The following is a 10,670-nucleotide window of genomic DNA, read 5'->3' as shown; positions in this document are numbered from 1 at the left end:
TTAATGTTCTTATTGAGCTCATTCGGGATACTGGAGAAAAGGTCGCGTCGTAATCAATACCTTCGCGTTGTGTAAATCCTTTTGCGACCAATCGAGTTTTTCGACAATTTATCTTTCCGTCGGGCGAATAATTTGTTCGTAGCACCCATTTCGTTTCCCATGTATTGTTCTTTTTCAATGACTTGTACTCGTTTATTAATGCCTCCTTCCATTCGATGGCATTCGTGCCTTTAAGAGCTGCGCTTGCAGTTAGCTCCTTTGAGTTCATTGCAAGTGAGGTGGCTTCATAGAATATGTCTTCTTGATCGGACTCGGGCTGCTTGTTTGATGTGTCGATTCGGTCTGCAATTATTTGATTGTACATTAACTTGGGCCTTCCTGGTTTGCCTGTTAATATCTTCTTTGGTCTTCCGCGTCCACGTTTCATCAATATTTCCGGTTCTGGTTGTTCATCATCTGGTTCAGGGTTCTCTGGCTCGGGATCTTCGGTTTGGCTGCCGTCGTTGTCATCTGGGTCGTCATTTTCTGGTCGATCAACTGCTACTGGTTCAATGTCGATATTGATTGGAAATTCCATAAAATCCTCGTACTTATAGTCGTGCCCAAATAAGTGCGTAAAAACGACATCTTGGCTTTTAAATAAGGTTTTGGTTTCTACATCATACAGCCTATAAGCTTTGGCATCGCTGCAGTATCCAACGAAAACACATTTCCTGGATTTTGAGCTGAACTTACTCTTCGATCGTTTGTCCAGTGAGTAAGCAATTTGACCAAACTTCTGCATATGCTTCACAACTGGGATGCGATTGTTCCTCAGCTTGAAAGGCGTTTCACCACATAGGCTTCTTGAAGGACATCTGTTTCTTATGTAGTTAGCTGTGTTTACTGCTTCGGCCCAATAGCTCGCAGGCAGAGCAGCCTGTAACATGAGACAGCGAGCCATTTCTACAAGGGTTCGGTTTTTACGTTCGGCTGTGCCGTTTTGTTGAGGTGTATATTCAACGGAATACTCATGCTTTATTCCTTGAGCTGCAAGGTAATTTTTGAACTCATTATTGGTGTATTCTGTGCCGTTATCTGACCTGATTGTTTTTAGCTTCTTTCCAGTTCGTCGTTCTACGTAGTTCTTGAATTCTTTAAATTTTTGGAACACTTCTGATTTACTTTTGATAGTGTAGAGCTCGCACCATTTCGAGAAGTCATCTGTAAATGTCAGAAAATAACGGCTGCCTCCGTGGCTGTTTACTCGCATGGGCCCGCATACGTCGATGTGGATTAATTCTAGTACATCCCTTGCCCTTGAATTCGATACTGGGAACGGCTTCTGGGACTGCTTCCCCTTGATGCATATTTCACAAATTGTGAGACTCTCCTTTAGGTTTACCTTAGCTCCTTGAACTTTGCCTTTTCCGATCAGTTCTTTCAGATCCGGCTCATTTAGATGGCCGAAACGCTCATGCCATTCTTTGATGCTGTTTTGCTTACTTATAGCGATCTGGCTGCTTTTGTGTGTTTCCTCGATCTGGTACAAGTTCAACTTGCGAGGAGCGGTAAAAACTAATTCTCTTCCTTTGGCTCTAACTACCTCAGCTTTCTCTTTCTTGAATATTACATTCGAAACTTTTCGTACTCCTCTGGTATACTGTATAGTAGCAAGATGCTTAACAGATCGTCAATATTCAGCAGATTAACTTCGTTTATTTTGTCAACTAAATCGGAAAACTTATCTATGTGGCTTCTCATATCTCCGCCTGCATTCATTTTCAGTAAGATCAGCGATTTCAACAGTGCGGCTTTACCCATATATCATTTGCAGCTTCGCAGTTCTTCGTATGCCTAAGTTCCGATGTTGACATGGCCAAAATGAGATCGGACTTAGCCTTTGCATCTTCGTTTATCCATTGTGCGAAATTATCTTCGGGTTTTAAAAGAGTCCCGTTGACATATTTCCACGTCATTTATATTTGCATTTGTATTTTCCAGGTGTCGAAATTGTCTTTGCCCAAAGGCTGTATGCGTATACTAGCAATACTCATTTTGCTTTTTAATCTGCGTTTAGTTATGCTACACAAGCTAACATTTCACATAGCTACACAAGCAACGAACACGCTTCTTTCCTCTGTTGCCAATAAGACGCCATCTTTTGCGTCCCCAGAAGTCTTAGACTTTTACATGCACACGTGATGTATATATGTGTGTGACGGAAATTTCACCACAAATTGAATTTTGCCATTTAAACTCACTATTTGTTCACTATCCTTCTTTGAACTATTCTCTGGCGCAGTGGAAGCGTGCTGGGCCCATAACCTGTTGTATTTTAGGCTGAGCAATAGTTATATTTATTTGTAATAATGGAGGTGTTGTAGAACAAAGTTGTTGGCGATAGAGGTGACAGAACAGAAGAAGAGACCTTAGAGGAGATACTTATAAAAATAACAAAGCTCCCGATATATATCGGGTAGTGCTGCCAATTGTATTTCCAATAAATTTTAATCATTATATATTTGATTCTTTCACTTATTATAAAATACAAAAATGCTTTATTATTTGTAACCAAAAAACATCGGCCTGAACCAGAAAAATCTATTTACCAAGAAAATTTTTTAACAGAATTAAGAGATCATTTAAACGAATTTCATATTGAATCGGGACGATCCATTTTAGAAGGGGGAGAGTTATCCAACCCGTAAATACAGGCCACTTATGGCTTTTATAAACAATATTTTCAATCTCTGCATTTGCCTTTGGCTTTGTCTTTGGCTCAATTATCCAACCCATAAATCCAGGCCACTTATGGCTTTCCACTTATGAATTTTATAAACAATATTTTCAAACTCTGCATTTGCTTTCGGCTTTGTCTTTGGCTCTGAGGTCCGATCTCGGTTCCCCATAAACAAATCAAAATCAAAAGTAAACATCAGCTTCCCTCCGAAGCCCAATCAATTACGCCTTTTGCGTTTCAAGTACCCACCAAATTGCATCGATCAGCTTAATCGAATTTCGATGCGACAGTTTCATCTTAAGCCTTCAATCTAAACACAACTGATGGCCGAGGTTCTTTGGTTAAAGGTTAAAGAGAAATCAAAAGTGTCTTTTAATAACTAAGTTAAATAGTTGTAGACTTTTTAGCATGCTTCCCTGCTGATTCGGTATTATGGCCTTTGTATGCAAGTTAAATTGTTTGTAGTTCGGTGAATTAAAAAAACGTAAATTTTATTTATTAATTATACAACTTGGTGTTAAACCTTTATTTATTAAACTTAGTTATTAAAAGACACTTTTGATTTCTCTTTAACCTTTAACCAAAGAACTAACCTTTAACCAAGCCGAGGTTCTTTGGTTAAAGTTTAAAGAGAAATCAAAAGTGTCTTTTAATAACTAAGTTTAATTAATAAAGGTTTAACACCAAGTTGTATAATTAATAAATAAAATTTAGGTTTTTTTAATTCACCGAACTACAAACAATTTAACTTGCATACAAAGGCCATAATACCGAATCAGCAGGGAAGCAGGCTAAAAAGTCTACAACTTCTCTTAAAGTTATCCGTTTTAGCTTATTTGTGGGTGTAGATTGGCCATTGGAAAAGTTTGGCATCAAAAAATTTTCCAAACACATTAACGAACTGGTGCTACAACAAGATTTCTGACTTGGGGGGGAGCAGCAAAATTTCGACTCAAACTAGATCAACGCGGATTCCATAGGAGGGATGATCGAATCGTATATAAATGCTGGTCGAGAATAAATGTATATTTTTTTTGGGTCGGAGATGATTCCTTCCCATTGATTGGGAAACGAGGAGGGCAATAAACGGCAGCGATTGAAAGGCTTCCGTATTTTGACAGAATTTGTATCGATGTGGCCTACAAGAAGTTTGTTGCAAACCTTTTGTGAAATGGTGTTTAATACGTTTAGCTCCAGTTCTGCCGTGGGTCTTCCCATCTGGATGATCTGTGCGGTAGATTGTATAGCCTCTTATTTCAAAGTTGATTTGGTTGTAAGATGCGTTTCCACCAGTATCATAACGTCAATATGGTTTTCGGTCAAGAATTGTGACAATTCTAGTTTATGCCGTGAGACACCATTGGCGTTCCACATTGATATTCGTAGAGCCTGCATAGATTATTTAGACTGTTGTGCTACGAGCAGCTGTATCACCATGTTCTGGTTTTCAACGAGTGCTGGCATGGTCGTTTTCATGAATGACATAAGCTCCATCAAACTTTGTTGGAGGGTAAGAATCGTAGTTTTCGTTTTGCTATGTGGCTGTTCTAAGGCCTGTTGAGCGCTTTGTGAGTTAAGCTGAAATGGATTTTCCAGTCCAGATCGTAGAGCATCGGCATAGGAGAAACCTTTTGTGGTGTTTAGGGGACCGAACGAGGACCTCGCAGCTTTGTCGATGAAGGCGTCTGGCGTAGCTTTTGACGCAATGTAAACATTTTGTAGACTTCCTTGTACACCACACATCTTTTATAGTTTGCCGTATGGTTGCCTCCCCAGCTTCCACATTTCTTCACGGTATTGTCCTTGTTTGTAGTGCAGTGAGCGGAGTTGTGGGCGTCCCCGCAGAATACACAGTCAGCCCGATGGGTGCATTATGACCTAGGGTGTCCATACTCCTGGCAGTTAGTGCTCTTGCACTGTACCGTTGCGTTTAGGTGGCTTTTCAACCGTGATTCTCCGATGCAAAATATATTGCAGCTTGTAGATTGGGTGGACTTCGTTCTTCTTCAGCGACCTGCTTTCTGGCTCGAGCTCGACCTTGAAGAGGGCTTGTGGCTTTTTATCTATATTTCGAATTTTAATAAAATTTTTGGCGGCGAAGCCCCTTTCTTCAAGGGAGGTTTTTATTTCCGCGGCGGTAGCATCGGGCTCGATTCCTTGTACTACAACTTGTAGGCGCTTTCTGCTTTTCAGCTGGTACGTGTAATAGTTTTTTTTTTGTATTGTCCAGATATTTGGACACGATTCGGAAGTGCTTTTCAGTCTTGGTTTGCTCCTTTGATTCAAGGGTATTCCCTTTGATTAGAGGGACAACGTGAAAGTTGTCACCGTTCCCTCGAGCTTTTCTCCCTAAAATAGATTGGAAGGGGCTTGGGTTTTTTTGCGGTGCCTTGAGCTGGTTGGTTTTCCTCAACCTCCGCCAGTAGGGCAAATCTGTTACTAGTAATTTACCGGCAATCCTGCTTCCAGAATCTCGCCATATTTCCGTTGCCGGGTTGCCGTCCCTGCCCCTCGCCTCTCCTCTTTGCGTCGCCCTCTCCACTCCTTGCTCTTTCGCTGATACTAACCCAGCCACACTTTCTAAACACGGCTGCGCGGCTGCCGGTGAACCGTTACGTTCCACTCGTCTCTGCTTTCTCAAGGCGCGTCGGAGCTGCCCCCCTCACTGCTCCTTCGGCCTCGCGACTAAAGCAAAATAGCAAGCAATTTGTTTTCAAAAAAAGTACTGCACCGTTTGATACATACTAAGTAAACATACTTAGCGCTCAGTATGTTTGCGGGCAAGCGAATTCATATGAATTGTTTTGCACTGTTTTTCGTCTTTAGCTTCATCTTCGTCTTAGCGCGCACCATGTTGGCAGCCTTTGAGATCTACAATTTTAGCCCCTTTTGTTTGGGAAATTGTGTATATATGGGTATATCTCTCGGCTGGTTTGGCTAAAATTTTATTTTCAGATATATATTAACTATAGGAATAGTTTGAAATCAAAAATTTTTCAAAAAACTTTTCTGAACTGGCGCTACAGAAATTGACAATTTGTGGGGGTCAATAGGAGCGTGACAAAATTTTCCGACAAACTTGATCTGCTTGTGCATTGTAGGAGTCTCCATGCATATTGTCTCCTATAGCTCTATATTTTAGAGTCTTTGAGATTCACGCGTTCATACGGACAGACGCACGGACCGACGGGCAGACGGACAGAGGGATCAAGAATATTTATGGGGGAGATGATTTCTTCTCTATGTTACATACATTCTTATTTCAACGTTGTATTTGGTTGTAAGATGCGTTTCCACCAGTAGCACAACGTCAATATGGTTTTCGGTCAAGAATTGTGACAGTTCTAGTTCATGCCGTAAGACACCATTGGCATTCCACATTGATATTCGTAGAGCCTGCATAGATTATTTAGACTGTTGTGCTACGAGCAGCTGTATCACCATGTTCTGGTTTTCAACGAGTGCTGGCATGGTCGTTTTCATGAATGACATAAGCTCCATCAAACTTTGTTGGAGGGTAAGAATCGTAGTTTCCGTTTTGCTATGTGGCTGTTCTAAGGCCTGTTGAGCGCTTTGTGAGTTAAGCTGAAATGGATTTTCCATTCCAGATCGTAGAGCATCGGCATAGGAGAAACCTTTTGTGGTGTTTAGGGGACCGAACGAGGACCTCGCAGCTTTGTCGATGAAGGCGTCTGGCGTAGCTTTTGACGCAATGTAAACATTTTGTAGACTTCCTTGTACACCACACATCTTTTATAGTTTGCCGTATGGTTGCCTCCTCAGCTTCCACATTTCTTCACGGTATTGTCCTTGTTTGTAGTGCAGTGAGCGGAGTTGTGGGCGTCCCCGCAGACTACACAGTCAGCCCGATGGGTGCATTATGACCTAGGGTGTCCATACTCCTGGCAGTTAGTGCTCTTGCACTGTACCGTTGCGTTTAGGTGGCTTTTCAACCGTGATTCTCCGATGCAAAATATATTGCAGCTTGTAGATTGGGTGGACTTCGTTCTTCTTCAGCGACCTGCTTTCTGGCTCGAGCTCGACCTTGAAGAGGGGTTGTGGCTTTTTATCTATATTTAGAATTTTAATAAAATTTTTGGCGGCGAAGCCCCTTTCTTTAAGGGAGGTTTTTATTTCCGCGGCGGTAGCGCTTTCTGCTTTTCAGCTGGTACGTGTAATAGTTTTTTTTTGTATTGTCCAGATATTTGGACACGATTCGAAAGTGCTCTTCAGTCTTGGTTTGCTCCTTTGATTCAAGGGTATTCCCTTTGATTAGAGGGACAACGTGAAAGTTGTCACCGTTCCCTCGAGCTTTTCTCCCTAAAATAGATTGTAAGGGGCTTGGGTTTTTTTGCGGTGCCTTGGGCTGGTTGGTTTTCCTCAACCTCCGCCAGTAGGGCAAATCTGTTACTAGTAATTTACCGGCAATCCTACTTCCAGAATCTCGCCATATTTCCGTTGCCGGGTTGCCGTCCCTGCCCCTCGCCTCTCCTCTTTGCGTCGCCCTCTCCACTCCTTGCTCTTTCGCTGATACTAACCCAGCCACACTTTCTAAACACGGCTGCGCGGCTGCCGGTGAACCGTTACGTTCCACTCGTCTCTGCTTTCTCAAGGCGCGTCGGAGCTGCCCCCCTCACTGCTCCTTCGGCCTCGCGGCTAAAGCAAAATAGCAAGCAATTTGTTTTCAAAAAAAGTACTGCACCGTTTGATACATACTAAGTAAACATACTTAGCGCTCAGTATGTTTGCGGGCAAGCGAATTCATATGAATTGTTCTGCACTGTTTTTCGTCTTTAGCTTCATCTTCGTCTTAGCGCGCACCATGTTGGCAGCCTTTGAGATCTACAATTTTAGCCCCTTTTGTTTGGGAAATTGTGTAAATATGGGTATATCTCTCGGCTGGTTTGGCTAAAATTTTATTTTCAGATATATATTAACTATAGGAATAGTTTGAAATCAAAAATTTTTCAAAAATCTTTTCTGAACTGGCGCTACAGAAATTGACAAGTTGTGGGGGTCAATAGGAGCGTGACAAAATTTTCCGACAAACTTGATCTGCTTGTGCATTGTAGGAGTCTCCATGCCTATTGTCTCCTATAGCTCTATATTTTAGAGTCTTTGAGATTTACGCGTTCATACGGACAGACGCACGGACCGACGGGCAGACGGACAGAGGGATCAAGAATATTTATGGGGGAGATGATTTCTTCTCTATGTTACATACATTCACACGAATACAATGTACCCTTGTACTCTACAAAAACCGGGTATAATTATAGAGGAATCCAAGAGTCCATGGAACAGAAATTGAGTTCTCGCTAGAAAGTGACCCAAGGTTCGTCTATGTTTAGCTTTCAGAGAAGTAAACAAGCTCAAGATAAAGGTTGCTTATCCACTACCTCATGTATATGGCATACTTAGTCGCTTGCCACCAGCTCTCTTTATCACGGTTGTATCACTAATTCTAACAGGCCATTGCATCAGTACATGGAGATGCCTCTTGGTCTTTGCAACACCCGCCCAAACTCTGTGCAGATTAATGGAATATAGTATGCGCACGAGAATATTCGTATACTTGATCGTTTGCTAGTTTTGTCAGAAGATTTCCAGTCACAGATGATACTGCTCGAAGCAATCGCAAGCCATTTGCGAACAAAGGCAAACCAAGCAATAAATATAGCCAAGTCGAAGTTTTCCATAAATGTGGCTGTTGAAGTGAACACCATACTGAGACCACCATTAGAAAAACGCAAAGTAGCGCAAAGGCCGTTCCAGAAACTTTATATCGATCTCCTAGGTTCTTATCCAAGGTTCAAGAAGAGAAAGAGAAGAGAATAATACGAAATTTCATTTCCTTCAGCCTATGCGGAAGTTCACCTCCGAAAAGATTTGTAATTAGCTAGTATGACGTCTTTGAGTGGGTTCAGACAATCTGGTCCCTTGAGTAAGTAGGCATTCAACCCAAATCCAATCCAAATCTTATTTGGATTTTTTACTCTCTCTTATTTGGAATCAACGCTATGAATATCGGAAGATACCATGTACCGCTCTGCTCACGACTGTTTTCTTCCCCGGATATCTTACCGGGATTAGCTCCTTCTGGACTCCTTTGTTTAGGAGGTTCCTGATTTGGGAGTCAATCTTCTCGTACATATCAGGTTCCTGAGAGACTTTTTTCCTCAATCAGGTAAGGCGCTTCACAGTAATACCGCGGCTCTCTGGAAGTTTGTCAGTGCTACCACGCCACGGAATATAAAATTCATACTTTCTGGACTTCTTTTGCCAGGTGCTTTCTAGTATTATTACTGCCCTCTTATCTATAGCTGAGTATAGCTTACGGGGGACGAGCGCATCAAAATTGAAATGTTCCTTGATGTCGCTTGTCATTGAGGGTTTTCAATGACGTAAATCCGGTCGAAAATAAAAAGGCCGAATTTAAGATTTGTACATTTTCCGATATAGAATTCCTGTCTTTAACTCATACGTCTTCGCCAAGCTCTCCTGCATCTCTTCATTATTCAATTGGGCTATAATTTCCCTCAAGCACGTATCACGCTGCTGCTCAGCTACAAGCCAGTCAGGTCAATGTGAACTTCAGGTATCCTATTTATTGTCTCTCATTCAATAACAATCGGATTTTGGAAAAAAACTTGCGGTACTCTCGGCTTGCGAATGAATTACAATCTGTAAATACTACAAGCTTTCGACAGTGAAGGTAATGGCGGAAACTTTTTACAGCGTTGTATACAGCGTTGTTCATAGGAATGATACCTCGATCCTGGGGACCATGTAGATTTGCTAAAATATTATAGAGCAGAGGTCGGCACGGCCCTATCTCGGGGGCATAGGAAATTTCTCTGCCCGAGCTCTGCCACACACACACAGTATAAATGTGTGAAGCGTCATGCTCACAGCCTACTTTCTGCTATTCGTTACTAACACTAATGCGGTAAAATCATATCAATGTATTGGGGTGCCGACCACTGTTATAGAGTGATCGAATTATCGGCTATTTTGTGCATGAGCATGGCATAATGCACTTCCATCTGTATGCAGCTCTATGGGATATTGCGGATCAAAGATCATTAAAACCGGATCATGAGTTAGTAATTATCTGACGTATTTCTTCAGGCTCTGATTCCCAAACGAAGCTACTATTTTTAAAAGACAATTGGTACAGCGGTTTGATCTATTCAGAGAGCTGCGGGACAAATTTACGGCAGTACGACGCTAAACCTATAAATAGTCTCATTAGTGAAACATTATTTGGTTGAGATAGTCCAGCCAGAGCTTGTATTTTTCGTGGATTTGGTTTAAAACTACCGTCCTTGAGCAAGTAGCCAAGATATTTTATTTCAATTTTCAGAAAAGAGCACTTCTTTTTATTAAATAAAAATCCTGCTTCCGATAGAGCCTTAGCCCAACTATCAATCTTTCAAATGCTTCCTCTTTTGCCCTTGCTCCTATCACTACATGATCAATGTACAGCTCGCTGAAAAATCGAAGAGGCATTCTTCAGCCGAACTGGCATAGATAGGAACTCAAACTGGCCCTCAGGAGTTACAAACGCGGTTCGCTTTTTGGATTCTGCATCTATTGGAATATGATAAAATCCATTAGCCATATCTAAGCAAGAGAAGTATTTACCCCATCACAGTCTGTTTACTTGATCTGATATTAGAGGCAAGGGATATTTGTCAGCCACTGTATTTTAAACTACATTAAACATGATTTCCAAATTAAATTGAAAAATTTGTATGGTGGATAGTATTTGTAAATTACAGTGTACAGTATTTGGACCAATTCCTTTTAGAATGATTGAATTATTAGGTATTTTTTTCGGCAAATTTGTCTGCCAGCTTTAATTTGTCTTAATAAATTAAGGAGCTCTCGGCACCCGAGTCGAAAAAGAATGGAAAGGCCTCACCAAATTGTTACAAAATTCCTT

The sequence above is a fragment of the Drosophila bipectinata genome, chromosome 4, assembly GCF_030179905.1.
Source record: "Drosophila bipectinata strain 14024-0381.07 chromosome 4, DbipHiC1v2, whole genome shotgun sequence".
NCBI classification, from domain to species: Eukaryota; Metazoa; Arthropoda; class Insecta; order Diptera; family Drosophilidae; genus Drosophila; species Drosophila bipectinata.
Note: the sequence above shows the minus strand (reverse complement) of the source record.